This window comes from Ictidomys tridecemlineatus, chromosome 1, assembly GCF_052094955.1.
Source record: "Ictidomys tridecemlineatus isolate mIctTri1 chromosome 1, mIctTri1.hap1, whole genome shotgun sequence".
NCBI classification, from domain to species: domain Eukaryota; kingdom Metazoa; phylum Chordata; class Mammalia; order Rodentia; family Sciuridae; genus Ictidomys; species Ictidomys tridecemlineatus.
The window spans coordinates 231,298,666-231,320,950 of NC_135477.1; the positions used below are offsets into that span (position 1 = coordinate 231,298,666).

General features: G+C 33.1%; 1 protein-coding gene and 1 long non-coding RNA gene across 4 annotated transcripts in view; one reads left to right on the top strand and one right to left on the bottom strand.

Annotated features, from left to right (window-relative positions):
• The window catches only part of Cdh18 (cadherin 18), a 903,781-nt gene that overhangs the window by 837,680 nt on the left and 43,816 nt on the right, over positions 1 to 22,285 (bottom strand). The window lies entirely within an intron of this gene.
• LOC120885222 (uncharacterized) overlaps positions 12,351 to 22,285 on the top strand; it is a 35,451-nt gene continuing 25,516 nt past the window's right edge. The window contains exon 1 of the long non-coding RNA XR_005727694.2: positions 12,351 to 12,568. This is a non-coding gene — a long non-coding RNA (uncharacterized LOC120885222). The remainder of the gene's footprint in view (positions 12,569 to 22,285) is intronic.

The window sequence follows — 22,285 nt, forward strand, 5'->3', positions numbered from 1 at the left end:
TATTATTATTATTTTAAAATCTCTCACTCTGTGTCTCTTTTTTCTTTTTAGCAGTTCTGCGATTGAACTTAGGTATTCCATCCAGAGATTTCTTTAAATAAGAATGTAACTTTCCTTTTTTTATATATGCTTTGAATGAACTCAATTGGCTGTTGTCTTCTTTTTGTCCAAATTTTCTTTAGAAATTATTTAATGTGCTCATGATTTTGACCTGTGGATTTTTTTTCTGCAAGTTCAGAAATAAATAATTGACAATTTAATTTTACAAAAATACGACAGATTGCCATGTGATCATAAATTTAAAAAACTACATAGTATTTCCCATCAAGTTGCCATTACTTTTACCATCTTTCTGTAACTCAGAAACTAAAGTATATAAAGGGTTTAAAATGTGATCTGGCTCAAATGCTTCTCCAACGAGCCACAGCCTGAATTGTTTCTGTATCAGCTCATCAGTCACAAATGATCTCTCCTTCAGAAAATTGCTGCAGCATGCTAAAGCTTTTCATCAACTTTTTCTCTTGAACTTTACACAATAACTCCATACAATTTCTTTAAATATTTTATAGCATTAATAAAATAAATATAATAGGCATAAAAATTATATTTTTAGAAGTTCAAAAGCAAGCCTTCATTCTATAAAGTAAAGAAGATGCAGAGATCCATAGTTCTTATTAAATATGAGGAGCTTGAGGATGTTAAGATCTGTAGTTTTGTTTCATATGTCCCCTAAGGCAATATGTGAAGCTTGCATCTCAACAAAGAAATTAATTGAAAATCTAAACCACACATTTTAAGAGGGATAGTATTATTTTGATTACATTTACAAGGAAACTCCACTCTCTTCCAGAATACTATTCTAGAAATTATTTTTAAATTTAAACTTCTGTGTTCATTAGGACAAGTATAGGTTGGAGTTTTGTTAAATAATCAAATAGCTATACTAGATCAATTGTAGAAATGATGAAGAATGCATAATTAACACAAATAATAAAGGGATTGTTTTAATATATTAAAATATAGACAAAAGCTTTACACTTTTGTGTAGAAAGAAAAGTCCATAATCATCAAATACTCTCAAAGGTACTCTGAATGTATTCACAAGACAAAACTTTTTTTTTTGGTGGGGAGTTCCAATTTATCTTTTTTTTTTCTTTTTTTGGCATAAATCTTACAATGAACATTCATTAGCAAGCTCAAACATGGACTTCATCCTTTCTTTAATCAGGTTTTACTTTGCTGTGAACAAAACACTCAACAAGAAAAACTTAGAGGCCTAAAAATAGCTATAAAAAAAAAAGAAAGAAAAACTTAGAGGAGGAAAATCATTTTGGCTCATGATTCATAGGTCTTTGTTCACAGACAATTAACTACATTACTCTGGGCCCAAGGTGAGGCAGAATAGCATGGTGGAAGAGCATAAGAGAAGAAAGCTGCTCCCCTCATTGGAGCAAGGAAGTAGACAGAGAAGCCTGGAGAGGGACCACAAGGAAGAAGCACTGTCCCAGAACAAGCCACCAGTGATCCACCTCCTCCAGTCATACCCTACCTACCTGAAACTACAATGCAGTCCATTCAAACCAGAGTGGACTAATCAGCTTACAGCTCTCAGTTCAACCATTTTACTTCCAAACATTGTTTCATTAACCCAGAGAATTACAGGAAACATCTCTTATCCAAACCATAACATTATAAACCTGGTCTCCTAATGCTCATATAAATCTAACAATGAAAGCTACATTTATCCTGTCTCCAAGAGACGCAGAGTCTTAAATATTCCAATGTTGCCAAAATGGTAAAGTCCAATGTCTCCTCTTGGGCAATGGTTTTGGCTGTGAGCTCCTGTAAAAATCAAAATCATGTTACACATATTCAATATACAGTGGCATGGAATAAGCATTCCCATTTCTAAAGGGAAAAATATAAGAATATTTTTGAGAATATGAGAATAGAAAGAAAATATGCAACCAAAACCAGACCTCAAACCAGTAAGGAAAAAGAGTCCTGAAACTCCAGCATCTAGGTAAATTGTGGCAGCCTTTTCTTTCCAAAGGGATTGAACTGCACTGCCCCTTGGCCATTCTTGTTGCAGAACACATGGATTTCAATCCTTTCAACATGGCTCTCTCAACAGCCAGCAGCTTTCCTTAACTGACTGTCCATGTTATTGGTATTCCTTAATTCTGTGGTCTCCAGTTCAGCTTCAGCATTACTTGCACAACTTCATGCATCATTGTTTCAGAGGCAGCCTGTAGGAACTCTGATCCTGCAGAACTTTGCATGACCTCTTATGCTTTCCTCTGAAACTTTGATGTAAGCCCCCATGATTCCTTAACATTAGCACCCTGCAGAACCAGCACCCTGTGTGAGCATGGTGCTCTCAAATTTTAAATTTTCCTTTTTACAGCTTTAAGCCTTCAAATTCCTAATATGTCTTTGAAGCATCTTTCCTATTGTCTCTGTTTAAAGTACTTAGCATCTCTTTCATGGTTGTAATCTCTTTGGTAGGTACACTTTCTTGGCTCTCACTTTTACATTCACTTTTCTTCTCAAACTGCTGGATGATGATGATGATTGGTACTGGGGAATTGACCCAGAGGCACTTTACTAATTAGTTATATCCCAGGACATTTTTATTTTTATTTTTTAAGTCAGAGTCACACTAAGTTTCTCAGAACCTCACTTATTTACTGAGACTGGCCTTTAATTTGTGACTTTCCTGCCTCAATATCCCAAGTCTCTTGGATTATAGGAATGTGCCATCATGCCCAGCCTAACTGTAGGTTTTTTAAAACCTTTCTTTTCGGCCTTCTGAGCCTGCTACAAGCTGAGTAGCATTCCCCTGCTGGGTGATATTCTCCCATATTTTCAAAATGTTTGATCATGTGCTTTTCTTAATAAGAAGTTAATAATATGAGATTGATATAATTAAGTGGAGGCTACAGTGTTACACGGACAGATCACATGTTGACTGAGTAGAACAACCTTTTCCCATGTTTCTCTGTGTATGCGTGAGTGTGTTCGTGTGTTTCTCTCCCTCTGTATGTATATGTGAGTTGTATATGTATATATGAATTGTGTGTTTGCATGTGTGTGTTTTCAAGAGTCTTTTTGCACCAACTATTAGGCCCCATTGCATAATATTCTGAGATAATACTAGCTATCAACATGATATACTGATCAAAAAATTGAGGAATTTATAATCATCTGTTAAATTTAAATGATGCATATAAAGAAAAAAAAAAAAGCTGGGTGTAGTGGTGCACGCCTATAATCCTGGCACATCTGGAGGCTGAGGAAGGATGATCATGAGTTCAAAGTCAGCCTCAGAAACTGAAGAGGTCCCAGACAACTCCGTGGAACATTGTCTCTATATTAAATACAAAATAATAAAAAGGAAAGGTGGCTGGGGATATAGTCAGTGGTTAAGTGCCACAGTACCAAAGGAAGCAAAAGAAAAAGAAAAAAAGAAAAGAAGTCACTTGTTTGACTTGTGTTCTTGGGCATCTTTTCAACTAGTAATTATTGGTTATCCAATAAACTGTGAGAATTTTCAGGGGCCATTAACTGTACACTATCTTCTTGTATTCACTTATATATACAGACATTACAGTCTGAACAATTTGATTACGATGTGCCGATTAATGCAATAATATTCATGGTGGAGTGTGAGAAAAAAAGAAAAAGAAAATGAAGGAAACACCAACCAAAATAAGAAAAGGAAACAACAATATAAAATAGGAAATCTGTGCATTTGTATGAAAATTTATATACCCTACATGAATATGAGCCAGTGTTCCCAAAGAAACTAATAGATTCTTATTGAATAAATGGTTCTGATTAAATAATGAATAGATTCTTTCTTAAAAATATGTTTTAGTTGTAAATGGACACAATACCCTTCTTTATTTATTTATTTATTTATTTATTTATTTATGTGGTGCTGAGGATTGAATCCTGTGCCTTACACATGCTAGGTGAGCCCACTACCACTGAGCCACAGCCCAAGCCCAGTGTCTAGATTCTTGAATGTATGAAAGAGTCCGTCAAATGTGCACTAGTATTTAGTAGGACCTAGATATAAATTTAGACATAAACCAAGATGTATATCTAGATATAAACCTAGATACAACTATTCCCAGTGGCAGTTTATGATAGAGGAAGTGAAAGAAGAGTGAGTGGGGAAATGAAAATGAGGGGAAAATGACTAGAGTCACAAGGACTTCTCCTTATTTACAAGAGAATGAAAGTGCGATTGACATGACAGTTTGTGGTAAGCGTGCACCCTCAATGCTTGGTTGTCTGCCCTTCCAAGATTCTCTTTCCATTTTTTCTTCTTCCAAATATGATATCTAAAACCAGATCGGTTCCCATATTTCTCTGTTCCTGATATGTTAATTCTGTTTAGAAAGGTCCAACATCTGCCATTTAGCAACTTTTTAATTCTAAATAAATTCAATTCTTTACTTTCAAGTTAGTTATCTAATCCAATGTACCTAAGGTATGTATGTCGGACAATGATGCATTACTGAATGTGATGTTTGAACTACTAATCCCATCTCTTTTAAGCAATACTACAAGTTACTTGACCCTCTTTAACTTCAATGTTAGAATTTTCCCTAAAGATATTGAAATTCTGTCTTAGAATACAATGTTAGTGTTTTGTTTTCTTTCTATGAATATTGGCAGACTTCTTTTATTCTCATCTATAAACATTTACAATTCTATCATCAGCAGAGCCAGGAAAAAAATGAAGCTAAGCTGCTTGACTAATTGGCTAGTATTAACTTAATTAAACATATTAAGATCCAGATTGATAGTCACTGAGTGACTTTCACAACTCATATGTTCATTTTTGTTAATTCTTTATTAGGCCTTTAATGTAATGGACTCAAAAGAAATCACAGTTTTTATTATTTTAAAATATTTGACATATGGGATACCACTATTAACATCACCATAAAATTACATATTTAACAGTGAATAATAAATTTGTTAGGTTAGTAATACTTATAACAGTAACTCCATTACAGTTTGAATTTTTTTTTTCATCTTGGAGAACATTAATGAAAAGTGGGATTAGCTGTGAAGAAATTCACTGTTGGCAACTTTTCATTAACATGTTAATTCATTTCTTTTATGACCTCTGTAAATACCAGAGTACTGCTGCCTTGGAGAGACCCTAGAGTATTGAGAAAATTGTTTGGAAAAGATTTCTTAATCTTGTAAAAGAAATAAAATGTAGCTAAGAATCAAATAGAAAATATAGTGATGTAATTTACAACAAATAATCTACAAGTTTCTGAGGGAATGTAAGCAAAATCAGAAACTGGTCAGAACACAGGTATTAAGGATAGACTTTAATAATGGTAACTGTTGGACCAGTTTTAAAATGAGGTAGTTGTAATCAACTACAATGATGATATGTTGGAATTTGTGGGAAGTACTTAGGCCAAGAAGAAAGTATGGAAAGATTAGACAAAGCATAGGAACTTTCTATTAGAAATCAAACAGAGATTATGTTTAATTTCTACTCCTTATTTATTTTTATTTTCTCATTAGATTGCTACAAAATTAATTGCTGATAAGTAATGCTATCATTTATGTGACTGTTTATAACCCTTGAAAACTATTGTTGCATTACTTTCTTTTCTTTTCATTTTCCAGTAAGGATTTCTTATGATTGTATAGACAGGAAACAGAATTTGCAAATTCATTTAAATTACAAGTTGATAATGAATTATATATTTTCAAATTACAAAAATCCTTTAGAGTGTGATTAATTATCCTCATCTACAGAGTTCATCAAATGGATCTTAGTCAAATGCTAAAATAGACCATGTACACAGTAGAAATTCAACAGGAATGGATGGAAATTTAAAGAACATTTTATAGTTTGTGATCCTGAGAAACAATAATTACATATATTTTCTGTTGTTTTGTGAATGAACTCTGAACAAGTCTGATTATGGTTGATAATTACTCTTTCATTGTTTTGTGACTGTGAAGTAGAATACAAACAGCTGAATGAGCAAATATGTCTATAGTAAAACATATATTTCATGACATTTAATAGAAAAATACTAAATTTTAAGTAATGGATATATATAGATAGATAGATAGATGTATATATCTATATCTATATCTATCTATCTATCTATCTATCTATCTATATATATATATCTCACATGACTTAACAATATTTGCTTTATGTATCCTTTCTTTCTACAACTGAATAGGATGACAATATCATATCAGCATGATATAGTAAATAGTGAAACAGGATATTCCAATTAATTTTATACTAAACACAGTTGTTATCATAGATAGAGTAAATTTACATAATGGACTTTTTAATTGAGGATATTAATATGAATATTCCAAGTACAACAAATCATACAATTTTAACTTAAACCTCTCACGATTGACTTGACCAATTATTATTATTAACAAGCAATTTATTTCCCATGCAAAGAAGACAACCAATTTAAATCTGAGGGCCTAAAGGTTTGATGGTCCCTTTCTTTTATATATTTTATATAAATTCCTTATGAATAGTAAAATCCTGCTAATAAGGGCCTTAAAGGGTTTTTTTTTTTTTAACAACTTTTAGGAAGCAATAACATGCAAAATATGCAAATACCCTGATTTTCTAAAATTGGGATCAAACTGGTCACAATCTGACCACAAAAGCCAAAGAAAATAAACAAACCATAAATAGAGATAAAAAGTTTTCATTCTAAAGTAAGTAGATCATCTAGACTTAAAATCTAGTCATATTTAAAGTGATTTGTGTCATTTGTCCTTGGAAAAGTACTGGAGGGAAACACTTAGAATGATAGAGAATGAGATGGAAAGTAAATTTAAGTTAAAACTGTATTTTTCTGTAGAATCAGATAATGGAGCAAATTGAATTCTATGTCTAAATCACAAAAAATTTATTTCTGTCTTATTCTAATCTTCAAAGATTCACTCTCTTTCAATTTTCCCTATAAGTAAGCATAGTGGGGATCCTAATTTTAATTTTAAATGGAAATTGAAATTATTTTTCTGCAGAAGACATCAGAACAAAAGCTTATGTCTTGATTTTCTTTTCTTGACTTAATGTAAGTTCAGTCCACCTGGGACAATCAGGGTGACAATACCTGTGACAAGACCAGAATTACTTTTTCCCTAAAGTTCAGCCAAATCCAATTGTACATCAATTTTCTCCTTTCATAACAAATGGAGAATATTTGATAATTTATTCCAATTGATCATTACTAGGTGGCCAGGCACATTTTTCAAACAATTTTTTAGATAAAAATTCTGTACTTAAAAACTAAACAAAAAATTGTAGATGATCCTTATGTTAGAAAAATAAAGATTCAAAAGTCTACCTCATGTTCAAAGAGTGAAAATCTAGATTCCTTTTTTGCCTTTCAGATCTTCAATCACTACACCATAATGGAAAGTTTAAAGTTGCTCTGTAAGCAGCCATAAACTGGGAAATATATCTATCTGACACATATGTCTTAATGGTCTAAGCTTCCTTAGTTGACAAATGGAAATTCTCTTATTTTTCAATTTCAGATTTTGGTGACTATTTTTAATAAAACCAAACCATGGGAGGATCCATATGGTGCAAAGTGTTAAATATACCCCAAGTGCTATTAAGGGATCTGAATCTCCTATGACAACAGTTTATTTGTTCTATTAAGAAACCATTTTTATGGTCAAAAGCAAATGCACCAATAGAAAGGAAAATAATCTGCTATTCTTCACAATTTATCAGAATTCCACAAGGAATACTTGGGTAGAGTGTGCAAAAATGTATATGGATTACGTATCAAACATATTCAGTAAAATTATGTAACAAAGCAGCAGTACAGAAATCTATAACTGTAAGAAATAGTATGAAAACAATAAATGAGTTTTGATCAAGGGGGTGTAGTAGCCTCAGCCTAGATGGATTTAGATTATAAAAATTTTCAAACTTATGCAGGAGGCAAAAGTGAAATAGAAATGTCAACAGAATCAAGAAATATGGATAGATATGCATTTTGTTCATTGTGAGAGTGTTGGTAGTTGAAATTCCACTGTGAAGAGTGTTGAATTATAAGATCCATAGTCATTACCACCCTGTTGGGCAATGCTTTTGCTTTTTTTGTCTAGTCTGACCATTACAGACCAAGTCAGTTTATCTTCTGTTGGTTTAATACTCTGATGAAACCCAGAAGGAGTCTTTTCAAATAGGATGACAGTGAAAGAGGATCAGAGAGGTCACATTCAGGATTATATATGAAGTAGAAGAAAAACCCTGTAAGAATGAATTATTAATCACATATAGATAATATTCTTTGTTCCTGGAAAGAGAAGAGGTGACCCTCCTGCATCAAGCACAGAGTGGCAGAAAGAACTTCTAAATTAAAATGAGTAAAACAATCAAACATGTAAAAGGGACTAGGGAAACCTCATGGTACAGTCTAATGCAATGCAAGTAGCTTTTGGAGTCACCATGCCCTACCTGAGCTCCACCTGAGTGGATTCAGACTGATCATTTTTGAGATGAATGTTCATAATTCATTGGATAAAACCTTACTATTAATATGCCAGTGTGTTCTGAAATGCTGTAATAACAAACTAATTTAAATCTTAGTCCCAATACATGCAAGAGATGAAAATGGTAAGGAGATAATAACAAGTAAAAAGATAGTATAAAAAAGCAATATAGGGAGATGTTTGAAGGTGAAGAAATATGATTGAGTAGCTCATTTGAAGATGGGGAGGAGAAACAGGATTCTTATATATTTTTAATATAAAGCTAACAATATATTGTGTCAGATTAAACGTGTAGATAAAGAGAAGAAAAATAACAAGTTATTCTAAGTTTTCAGGTAGGGAGGAGAAGGTAGTATGAAATTGACTCAAGAGCCTTGCAAGTAACTGAGATTATAATGCAGTTATTGAGGTAGAAGATTCAGTTTTCAATGTGTTAAATCTCAGATATCTATTTATATTTAACTACCTACATAAATATAGAGTTCGAGGAAAAATTCTAAGTTAGGTATGCAAACATGAGAAGCATCAACATATAGGTAACGCTATGAGCTTATGTGAGATGGCTAAGTATGGAGGTGTATATAGGCAGAATCATGAGAGTTGTTTTAGTCAGATGTTTTGCCACTGCAGCCTAAAGACCCAACAAAACCAATTTCAGAGCAGAAAATTTGTATTGGTGCTCACAATCTCAGAGGTCTTGGTCGATAGACAGCTGATTTTATAGCTCTGGACTTGAGGTGAGACAGAACTTCATGGTGGGAGGGTGTGGTAGAGGAAAACAGGTGAAGATCTGGTCACCAGGAAGTAGAGAGAGCATCTCAGCTCAGCTCACAATATACATATCCCAAAGGCACACTCCCAATAACCTACCTCCTCCAGCTGCATCTTACCTGCCTGTAGTCACCATTCTGTTAATTCCTATCTGGGTTATTAATTTACTAATAGGTTTAAGGCTCACATAACCCAATCATTTTACCTTTAAACTTTCTTGTACTGCTCCATTCATGAACTTTCAGGAGATACTTCATATCTAAACTATAAAAACAGGATATGCTGGCAGTGTGATGCATAAGAGCAGTCTGCTGAAAAGGTGAATAGTAGCTGAAATCAAAGCCATCCTCTCCCCAAGCTGTGTTTTCTGAAGAGGGACTTCTCCATCTGGAGAGCAAACTCTTAATTAGTAAGAATACTCCCTTAAGGGAAGCAGAGTCCCTAGACTAAAAATCAAAGAGCTGACTAAAGTGGCACTCCAATACTAAAAACTTGGGAAAGGGCAGTGGTTGCCTGAGGCTTGGATGGGAGGTGCAGGGTGGTGGGTGTGTGTTTGAGTGCAAAGGAGTACAAGTTAAAGTTTGGACATTAAATATTTTGTATTTTGATGAGGAAAACTAAAAAATGAGGCTCAACTGGCAAAATAGTCAAGAAATGAGAAGCCAGTGATATAAAGAAAATAAAACAAGCAAATACCTCAAAACAATCAAGTCTTCCACCCTTGAATCCATAATGAGCTTCCAAGGGAAGGAATGATTGAAAAACTGATCACTGCTTGTTAAGAATACAAATTAAAGTTAGGTCTCTGAATTAGCTATTGTATTTTCCCAAATAGTGTTCGTTGTTGAACTTGAGTGGCATTTTGATGAAGCAGTGCCTTTATTTTAGTAAGTAGAAGAGGGAATAAACAGAAATAAAAAAGAAAAAGAAAGAAATTTATTTTTTGAAGCATAGACAAATGTGCCAGTACTTGGAGAAATAAATGAATTCAGGAGATGGTATCATTCTGTATATAAATAACTGTACATTTTTAAGGTAAATTTGATTGTTCAGCAGAAAATAAAAACTGATGCAGGAGGGTAAGGTGTTTTCTAAAGCAAGGCCTTGAATTGCCAAATTGAAATAGGGCCAGGTATAAGTTATAGATGCACACACATGCACACATACACATACTCACTTTTGTGTTTAATAAAGTTTTCTGAAAAAAAAATAGAACAAATAAGTACAAGCTGGAAAGAAATCTCTTTGAATAAACCTCCTATGAGCAATTAGGTTAGGTTATGTGCTAAATGGGATTTCTCCCAAATTCATATTTCCCCAAAATCCATCCCCAGTACTCCAATACCATAGCCCATAAATATATTTGAAGAAAAGACACGTGAAAAAGTGATTATGTTAAAGTAAGATAATCAGAGTGAGCCCTGGATCAACACTGCTATCTTCATAAGAAGAAGATAGCAAGACATACAAGATAAAGATGCCAGAAACCTGCATGCAATGAGAGAAAATAATGTGTGGAAACTGGAAGAAGACAGATATCTGTGGTCCCAGGAGAGAGAACTGAAGAGAAACCAACCCAACTGGCTCCTCAAAGATGGTGATAACATGAATTTCTGTCCTGTAAGCCATCCAGCCTACTATTATACTGTTATGGCAGTTCTAGCAAATTAATAGAGGTTGAAAGCCATCTGACATTAATAAGGAAGTATTACACTCCTTTTAATTCTGTCCAGCAATTACCACCAGGGGTACGAAATAAATACCGAGTGATATAAGTGATGTAGATAAGAGTAAAAACAGTAGTGCACACGTGTAATCCTAGCTGCTCTGCAGGCTGAGGCAGAAGGATTGCAAGTTCAAAGCCAGCCTCAGAGAAAGCCAGGCACTAAGCAACTCAGTGAGACCCTGTCTCTAAATAAAATAGAAAATAGGGCTGGGGATGTGACTCACTAATCATATGCCCATGATTATTGTCCCCACCCTTTCTCCCCCACCAAAAAAAAAAAAAAGGAATGAATATAAATGGCTAGTTAAACTATGGCTATGTGTTCTGTGCTTAATAATTGTTCACTGCCCCTGTATCTATTTCTTAAGCAATGGCACACTCACCCATTTATGGTAGGCAGCATGATATACGAGTTGTACCAAAGGAACAATATGGAGAGCCTTGCAGTTGAATGGTGAATTCTATTAATATGAAGAAGCATAAGGAGAATCTGAAATGTTATATCTTCCCCTAAAGGCAAGAGGGTACCTTATTCTCCATTTCCAGAACCTTTCAGGGCCAATGAATTAATGTTAAAAAAGAAATCCCTCTCTTGGGATAGTCTTATAGCTTTTATGAAGTGTTTTCCATTATAGGCATGATTCAAGATTTAAAAGAATCTTATTTCTAATTTATGTGCACACACTGGTAGCTCTTCTGTAGAGCATGTTAAGGAATAAAAATCTAATCACTTACAACTATATCAATAATTCTGTTGAGTATGACTTTTAACTCAACAGTGATTAATATGCAACCAATGAATCACAATTTTTGCATTTTACCTTCTTTGAAGTAGTGATTATTTTCCTTGTTTTCATCCTTGCTATGAAACCAATAATGTAGGAATTTAACAGAGCAAATTCTTAAAATTTCTCATTTCCATACATTGCAGTTCATTTCTCTGTAAGTATTTAATGTGGTACATCGTTGTGCAAGATAAAAGTCACTGTCTTTAAATCTCTTCTCAATCACATTCTAAGTGGCACACTGCTGAAATCTTTCATTTTTACTAATGCTAAGAAAATGTTTGCTGAAAGCAGATTTGCTCATGCATTCTTTTTGTAAATGTCCTCTTATTCTTTTCCATCTGCTGAGTTGACATTTTCATTGGTCTGTAAGTCTGTAAAGAATGTTGTCTGAAAATATGCATGTTCTAAGGCATTTCTTGTTCTCTGGTGGCAGGCTCTGTGCTGACCCTCTGCAAATCTGAGTTTTGCTGAATCAATGTTTATATCATAACTATGGTAACAGTACATTGAATCACAGTTTTCTCTGTGATAAAATCTAAACAGGGAAAGAAATTTACATAGCTTCTCATATCATGGAATATTATGACAAAAACCAAATAGGTATTATAAATAGTAGGTACTGAATAGTCCAATATTTCAACAAAAAGTGTGTTTCTATTTGTACAAGTGAGAAAAGGGCAGAGAAAGAAAAAGAGTGGAGAAGAGGGAAAGTGAGAAGGAGGCCAGTCATGGCCATGCAAAGGTAAGTTGCAATAAATATATATACAGATTCAGTTACAAACTTACCTTATTGGTATTTAAATTTTGTAAGCTATCATTGTATTGTATCCATGTAAAATGAGCTATTCCCATTAATCTGATAATTGTTTGAAAATTTGGTTATAAAATGTTACCCTGACTCACATAGATCTTATATTTATTTTCCATGATATAGTACTGGATTGTTTGCAAATTTGGGTCTTTTGTAAGTAATTTTTAAAAAATATATTGTATTACAAAAGTACTATACAGAGTTAATGCAATTTCAATCAAAATTACAGTGAATTCCTCATAGAAATAGAAAGAGCAGTCATGAAATTCATCTGGAAAAGTAAGAGATTCAGAATAACTAAAGTAATCCTTAGCAAGAGGAGTGAAGCAGGTGGCATTGTTATAACAGACCTACAGAGCTATAGTAACAAAAACAGCATGGTATTGACACCAAAATAGACTTGTAGACTAATGGTATAGAATTAGAGGACATAGAGACTAACCTACAATTACATTTATCTTATATTTGATAAAGGTACCAAAAGGCTACATAGGAGAAAAGATAGCCTCTTCAACAAATGGTGCTGAGAAAATTGGAAATCCATATGAAACAAAATTAAATTAAACTCCCATCTCTTACCATGCACAAAACTTAATTCAAAGAGAATCAAGAACCTAGGAATTAAACCAGAGACACTGTGTCTATTATAAAAAAAATGTGGGCCCAAATCTCCATCATTTTGAATTAGGTCAGATTTCCTTAATAAGATTCCTATAGGGCAAGAATTAATAAATGGGATGAATTCAAACCACATAGCTTCTTCTCAGCAAAAGAAACAATCAGAAACATGAATAGAGAGCCTACTAATTGGGAAAAAAATATTCTCAACACATGCACGTTAGAGAGCACTAATCCCAAGAAAAAAAAATTCTTAACACATGCACGTTAGAGAGCACTAATCCCAAGAACATAGAAAGAACTCAAAAATCTTAGCACCAAAAAAAACAAAAACAAAAACAAACAAACAAACAAAAAACAAATAAATGGGCCAAGAAACTGAAGAGAAGTATATGAGAAGAAGATACACAATCAATTAACAAATATATGAAAAAATATTTGGCATCTCTAGCAATTAGAGAAATGAAAATTAAAACTAAGATTTCATCTCACTTCACTGAGAATGACAGCTATTAAGAATACAAACAACAATAACTATTGGCAAGGATGTGAGAAAAAAGGCACACTCATACATTGCTAATGAGACTGCAATAGTGTAGCCAATCTGGAAAGCAGTAGAGAGATTATTTGGAAAACTGGGAATGGCACCACCATTTGACCCAGCTATCCCACTCTTTCCTTGGTCTATACCCAAAGGACTTAAAAATAGTATACTACAGGGACACAGCCACATCAATGTTTATAGCAGCACAATTCACAATAGCTAAACTGTGGAACAAACGTAAATGCTCTTTGGTAGACAAATGGATTTCTTAAAAAAATCTGGCATATATACACAATAGAATATTACTCAGCAATAAAAGATAATAAAATCATTGCATTTGCAGGTAAATGGGATGCAGTTGAAGAAAATAATGCTAAGTGAGTTTAGCCAATCATCCCCTACCAACAAAATGGCGAATGTTTTCTCTGATATAAGGTGATTGACTCATAGTGGGGTAGCAGGAGGGAGCATGGGAGAAATAGAGGAACTCTAGATAGGGCAGAGGGGTGGGAAGAGAAGGGAAGGAGCAGGGGGTTAGTAATGATGGTGGAATGTGATGGACATCATTATAAAAAAAAAAACATGTAGGAAGACATGAATTGGTCTGACCATACTTTGTATACAGAGATATGAAAAATTGTGTTCTATATATGAAATAAGAATAGTGATGCATTCTGCTGTCATATATTTAAAAAATAAAAGAAATTTTAAAAAGTGGTATATTATGCAAAAGTTAAAACTCAAAAGCTTGGGAAATACAATGCAGGTTATGTGACCTGACCTTCCCATATACATACTTGTCATACGACAGTGAACCTCACTTTTATGTGTATCCACAAGGACCTAAAAACACAAATAAACTGTAAGAAAATATCAGAAAGATCGAGACAGTCAAGGGAGCAGAAGAGTGAAAGTGAAGTACTAGGGACTGAATTAGAACAAATTATCTTCCATGCTTTTATAATCATATTAAAATGAATCCTTAAGTTATGTATAGCTAAAAATAACTAATAAAATATTTACAAAAAATTTGGACATCTTAGTTTCATAAACAAAGACCAAAGAGTAATTTTCATCAAAAAATATCTTAGAAGTTAAGGTGTTTTTTTTTTTATCTTTCTCATTCCTTTTCTTCTATTATTTTTCTTCCTTTCTACCTAATATTCTTCTATTTATAAGAATGTAAAAATTGATTTTAGTACTCTCTCAATCATGAACAACTTATTGAAATTAATGTGGATGAGGGGAAATAAATTAAAATAAAATTCAAAATAGATTTTTTTAGATCAAAGTTGCCTTGAATGAAGGAAAATTTTTATTTTAGTTCTGAAAAATTGTTGGATTATTGTGAGAGGCAGGAAAGTCACCTTGTTCTATCCACAGATAGCTTAAATACTACTATCATGCAGACTGAGAAAAATACATGTAAATTATCATGTGATTTATACACCTAAATTGCTATATGGGTAGTTATACTAATTTTGTTTTAAATTATTTGATTATTTTTTAATGTTTCTCTTTATGTAATATTAAAGTGCTGAGTGTCTTTGAACCAAGCTATATACTTAGTCAAGGAATGATTTAACTATAGAAATGCCTATTGGTATCAAAATTTTATTTATGTACTAACATATATCCATAGTTTGCAAAATCTAGTATTAACACATCCAAATTAGTTCCATTATCAAGAACTTAACTGTTATACATATTGTTATTGTATATGGCTTTTGTACAGATATAATTTATAATTTTAGCAAACAATTTGGAATGATTCAATTCCTAAGTGGTGTTGACCTGAACTATACTTCATATATTCATAATAGTTCACTTTATTAAAATGTGAAGGTCTTAAAATTCCTCATGTGTATGCCATACAGATAATGCTAGCTTAAATTTTAATAGTAAAGTAAAATATAGGTATTTTGAGTCATTGTATGGTAAAAAGAACAATATAAACTTTTTTTTCATACTAGGAATTGAACTCACGGGCACTAGACCACTGAATCACATCCCCAGTCCTATTTTGTATTTTATTTAAGGTCTCAGGGTCTCAATGAATTTCTTAGTGCCTCACCTTTGCTGAGGCTGGATTTGAACTCTTGCTCCTCTTGCCTCAGCCTCCCAAGCTGCTTGGATTACTGGTGTGTGCCACTATGCCTGGCAAACTTTTGATTAGTTAGACTCAAGTTATGGTAGGGTTCTTCTGAACTCTATTCTAAGCTTCTTACCTGCATTTTAGTGGTTTTCTGGAAATACTAGGAATTCCTTGGCTTGTAGAAGCATCACTCTGCTCATCTTCACAATACAGGTCCAAATTTAACCTTCATAGTTGAGCATCAGTCCTGTTGGATTAAGGCCTGACCTAATGACTTTATTTTTACTTAATTACTTCTGCTAAGAAACTGGCTTTCAATAAGTTTGCATTATGAAGTACCGGGGCTTAGAATTTTGAACTATAACTTTTAGAGGTGACTTAATTCCACATGTTAAAAATATATTAAGTAGAAAAGGTTATTACAAAATAATATTAATGTTACAAAAGCTTTATCTAAAACTCTATGCAGATATAGGTCTAGATATATATGACTTCAATTATTAGTAAATGAATCTTGTGGCTAAAGTAATTCTTGTGGGGACAAATTTAAGGTGGTCCTAGACTGAAATGACCTCTCTCAAGAACTGCTGAACATATTTTTCCCTCAGCGGGCTATACCTGTTGGCTCAGGTGACCTTGACACTTTGGAGCACTGTAATTCATTCAGAAGCATTCTCTAAAAACTTCTATGATCTGTCTAGCAGTTTTTCTAGACAAAAATCTTAGCTGGGTTTCTTTTGGGTTTTTCTTTCTGGGTTTCTTCCAGAAAGAAAAATGTCTTGTGGTACCAAACTTCAGGTCTAAAACCACAGTAACTTTCTAGTATTGGGTCTCTTTATGTAGTTGCCTTTAAATTCCTGGGCAGGAAATTACTTCATGAGACAACACAAAGCTTCAAGAAGTCTTCTACTTGCTAATAAACATGACCTTCTTTTCCCTAGAGAAGAGTTAGGGGAAGGAACAGATCATCAGTTCTACCCATGCAAATGTCTTCTCTTCCTCTTTTCACTTCTGTTTGTCATTCCCAGAGTCCATCTAACATCTTCATTCTGAGTTGGAACAACATCTTCTATGACAATAAAAGGAGGTGTATATCCCAATCTTCATGTAAATATGGACTTCAGACCTCTGATCGTGGATCTTGTCAGCTAAAAGAATGATAAAGAACCTGGAAAAGCCTTCCCTTTTCAATAATACCTTTGTTCCCAACTAATATCTTGCTGTCAAGTCCAATCTTTCATATTGAAGCTGATTTTTACCAGCATTTACTCTTGGGAATTCTTTTCAAAATTGCAAACTCATCACCCATCCTTAGATGTCAGAAGCAAACAAGAGAAAAAATTCTATGTTGTGGAAGAATGAAAGGAAAAACAATTTTGTTTCAAAATTGTATTAAGCCTATGAGTCAATCTGTATATATCAAGTGAAAACTTTGTGTTAAAAGTCTTCAAACCTCTCCCTTCTTGTTCTATATAAAACATAAAGTAAGATATTGTAAGCTATAGTCATCCTGCTATGTCATGCAACATTTAAACTTATTCTTCTCTATCTACATTTAAAGAGTTGGAAATGTTAATTACCATTAATGCTATTAATAACATTGTTATACTTTTTTAAACACACACATCAAAATTATCTGTCAAAGTATAGAGACAGGTAAGAAAATGAGAGCTATTTAGGTAAGAAAACAAGAGCCACTCATAAGTGGTTTTAATTTACCATTTCAGATGTAATTCTTAATCCAACAAAAAATACAATATTTATTTGAGAAACACAACTAAAAAATAATATTTATGTATATGTGTATGTATATACATATGTATACATATGTGTATATATATATACACATATGTATATATATATATATGTATATATACAGAAGATTCTTTTTTAGTAAAAACTAGTAATGAATACTCCATGAAATTTACAAGATGTTAATGGTCACTGAGTGAGTTCTCCCTAAGCCCACCATTCCCTCTTTCTTTTTTACTGACTGGTCTCTCCTCAACTTTTCTCAGATATTGAATAGCCACTTCATGAAGAAAGCACTTATGAAAATGGTATTTATTATATTTTTCTTATATGGCTTTATGATTTGCTTTGAATTTAAAAATCAGGTCAGTAAAATGGCTTATTCTGATCTGTTTTAAAAGAAGAAAAAAAATTCTCAGATTATCACTTACCCTAGATAGATTAAAAAAAATAATTAAAAGAGAAACAAAAGACTACCTTTGATGTTATCAACATCATTTGCATGAACTAAATTCACGCTGGTTAGAGAAAGATATTAATACTTATGCATATCCACATTTTATCTTAAAATTAAATAATTTGCATTTAATTCTTCTGGATTACTATTGGAGCCTTCCTTGCATTTTGATTTCCCAGTTCACATTTTCTACATGGCTGTTTTAGTCAGCTTTTCAGCTGCTGTGACTAAAGGACCCAATCAGCACAATTATATGGAGAAGAAAAATTTATTTGAGGGCTCACAGTTTCAGAGATCTTAGTCTACAGAAGTCTGGCTCCATTCCTCATGGTTCTTGGTTAATCAGAACATCATGGCGGAAGAGTGTAGCAGCACTAACCAGCCCATATGTTTATCAGGAAGCAGAGACAGTCTCACTTGCCATATGCAAATATGTACCCCAAAGCCATGACCCAAATTCCCAACTCTTCTAGCCACACCCTACCAATTTAGTTATTACTCATTTAATCCCAATCAGTGGATTAATTCACTGACTGGGTTAAGACTTTTGCAACTCCATCATTTCTTCTCTGACCCTTCTTACATTGTCTCACATGTGAGTTTTTGGTGGACACTTCAGCTCCAACCATAACAATAGTGGTCTAGGAATTTGGCAAAAGGAGGAGACATGGTAGGCTTGCTGAATCACTCATTCATCCTCCTCAACAATTGTAACAAAATAGGATTTATATATTATATTCTATAGTGTGTAGATTTATGATTATTTTTTTCTAGATCACAAAGTTGATAACAGATCAGTCAATAATATGTCATTATGTAAAAACGTGGATGTGTAGCCAATGTGATTCTGCAATCTGTATTTGGGGTAAAAATGGGAGTTCATAACCCACTTGAATCAAATGTATGAAATATGATATATCAAGAGCTTTGTAATGTTTCAAACAACCAATAAAAAAAGAATTATAGCAAAGTTATTTTGGAATAAATATAAAACATTTCAAGACAAAATCTTTAGAAAATGACAAATTCTATCAATACAAGTGTTACATCAATTATACTGACCAAATCTCTTTTCTGAGTTACATAATCAACACCATGAATTTGAGTGTGAAAATTAAATTGCTTGGTATTGTATTAATCATCATTGCATCACTATAATATAATACCTGAAACAGACTACTTAAGAAGTAGAGAGGTTTACTTTGTCATACGAATTTTGTGTTCTAATTACAAAATGGTACGGCCCTGTTGGTTTGGGTCTGTGGTGGGATGACATATCAAAACCAATGCTGATATCTAGAAACAGAAAGCAGACAGGGAGTCCCACAATTCCTTGCAAGGGCAAGACGCCAATGAACTAAGGATCTGCTACCAGGGCCTAGCTCTTAAAGGTATGCAGCACTTCTTAATGAAGCTACCCTGAGTACTGAGCTTTTACATATGAAACTTTATTCTGAATACACAATATTCCATGTAATGTAGTTATCTTCTTCCATCTGCTGGAATTAGGAACTCTTTCCAGCTCTGGAATGAGTTTTACCTACTGATTTCTTGTGGATCACTTTCCACTCCTCAGTAACTTTCTCCCTCATACACAATAGGGAATCTAGGTGAGTGTTCAAAAGACCAAAGTGAATATATTTGTAGATTGCCATGTAGCACCTTGCTTTCAGTCTCTCTTACATGTTATGAGTGTGAATTTGAATCTCTACTACTTAATTCAGCAAGAGGGCTGCCCTGTATGTTGCTTCCTATTTCTGACACTTCTCTATGGAACTCAGTTCACCTTATTTCATTCTCTTTTCTTAGAAGCACAGTCTTATGCAGGTCATTGTTCAGTATCTGAAATTGTAGTTTCAGGTGTTTTGTCTAATTTTCTATTTGTTTTACGGAGTAAGAATAATTCCTATAGCAATTAATTTTTTGTGAGCAAAAATTGAAACCTAATAATCCATGTTAAAGAAATTCCCCATAGCAATTTTCATAATACATCTTATATAATGTAATAAACACTTGATAAATTGACGAATATGATCTAAATTGGTCTAAATTTTCTTCTGAGTTATAAAATCTAAAATATTGAGTACTAGTTGGGGTTTAGTGGAATCAATGATGCTTGGACAAAAGAGAGATTCTGCTTAAATAACATTCTTTTTTTTTCATTAAAGCATTAAGTGAGGATGTCAATGATGAGTATGTCAAAAATGTACACTATTTGTGAGAAAAAATAAAAATCCATTACTGTTTTGAATAAAGGCAATATTTGCTGAAATTCTAGATCAATCTGATGACACTCAGGTTTGAATCTACATACTAGCTTCTTGGAGAATTCTAATTAAAACTCAGGAAAAACAGGTATTATGAGTTTGTAGTAATCTTACATGCAGCGCCTAGGTGTCTATTTTTTTTCCTACCACTGATTGTATTTATTAATAAAATTTTGGATCATTCATGAATTTCAAGTAAACCACTATTTTTCTATAGATTAGTAAGCTACCTTTCAATAATATACATCCCTGTTTTACATTAAATGGGTAAAGTTTATGTTCTGCATGGATTCTGGACTAACAGATATCAATAAGCTTGAAAAAGGATATAATTCAGCACTCATTGTACTTCCCCTCCTACTCATAGAGAGATTCTTACAAATATAATTTGTGGAGTAAAGCTACCCACCAATTTGTCATACTGAATGTTTCTTTTGGTATCATTTACAAAGTGATTGCCTCACTTCCAACATGATTTCTGACATTGTTTGAGTTATTTGCAAAAACAATATCCAATCTAACAGAAAAATATAAATAAATAAATGGAGATCTTTTTCCATGCTTCAACTATGTTGGGGCATTCAGAAGAGCTTCTTGATTAAAAAAGACCTATAGTTAAGCAGTTAGCAAAGTAGATTTATGTCTACAAACTTAAATAATACAAGTCTGATTTATGCACACAAAGCTATGAAGCTTTAATTCATAGATTCTGTGACTGTCTAAAGAATCAATTTTTTTTCAAGGACAGTGGGGATTATCTGGATTTACTTTCTTCTTATGTTTTTATAATTCAAATAAATTGCATATGCTTAACTATTTTGAATGACCATGTGCTTTTTTAATAATATATAATATTTTGTCATTAGAAGATGGAATTTTTTAAGCAGTTTTTATAATTATTGTTCCTCAATAAAAACAATTTTCTTAAGCTTTGATTTCAAACAGGGGTAGTGAGCAAATAAATTACCAAAGAAGAGATAAAATTTTATATTTTAATTAAAAAATATTTGACAAGCCAGGAACAGTGGCACATACCTGTAATCCCAGTGGGTGGGGAGACTGAGACAGGAGGCTCATGATTTCAAAGCCAGCCTCAGCAATTTATGGAGGCACTAAGCAACTTAGTGAGACCCTTTTTCTAAATAAAATACAAAATGAGGCTGGGGATGTTGCTCAGTGGTTGAGAACCCCTGAGTTCAATTCCCAGTGCCAAAAAATAAAAAGAAAAAAAAAAGAAAAGAAAAGGAAAAAAAAAGGAAAATTGACAAATTTCTACCACTTTTTTTCCTACCACAAGAGTATAGCAAAAAGTATTTTGCAGATAAACTTTATCCAGAAAGAAGCTCATGTCACCAGTTTTCTACTCTCCATCATACTTCACGGCTGTCAAAGAAATCCTTCAACCCACTTTTCAATTTTAATGAACACATTTGTTGTTCCTCAAAGTGTTTACAATTCACTGACTAGTCATAAGGAAATAGCTAAAAGAATATGGGGAAGGAAATGTTCTAGAAGGATGAAGGTCCCTATTGTTGTAACTCGATAAGTTTGAATGGTGCCTGGGTCTCAGTGCTGGCACTCAGAACTTCTTATCATCAGGCAGAAAATGGTTATGATGCAAGATGAAAGTGGTATTTGACAAAACTCAGTTGGCATATGTCTCTGCAATAATAATAATAATAATAATAATAATAAGTTATAAATATTAACTTAGAGGGAATTGATGGTACAGTACACTTAAAGGTTAGAGAATAATTTACAATGTTCTAATGTAACAGTTGAAAAACCCAAGGGCTTGGGGAGGTTTTAGCAGTTCTGATTTTCTTCCATCCACTTCAAATTATGTGGTAGATGTGATTGTTGGAGATATAGAAGGTATTAGAGAGTGTTGTAAAGGTAAACAAGATTTCTTCTA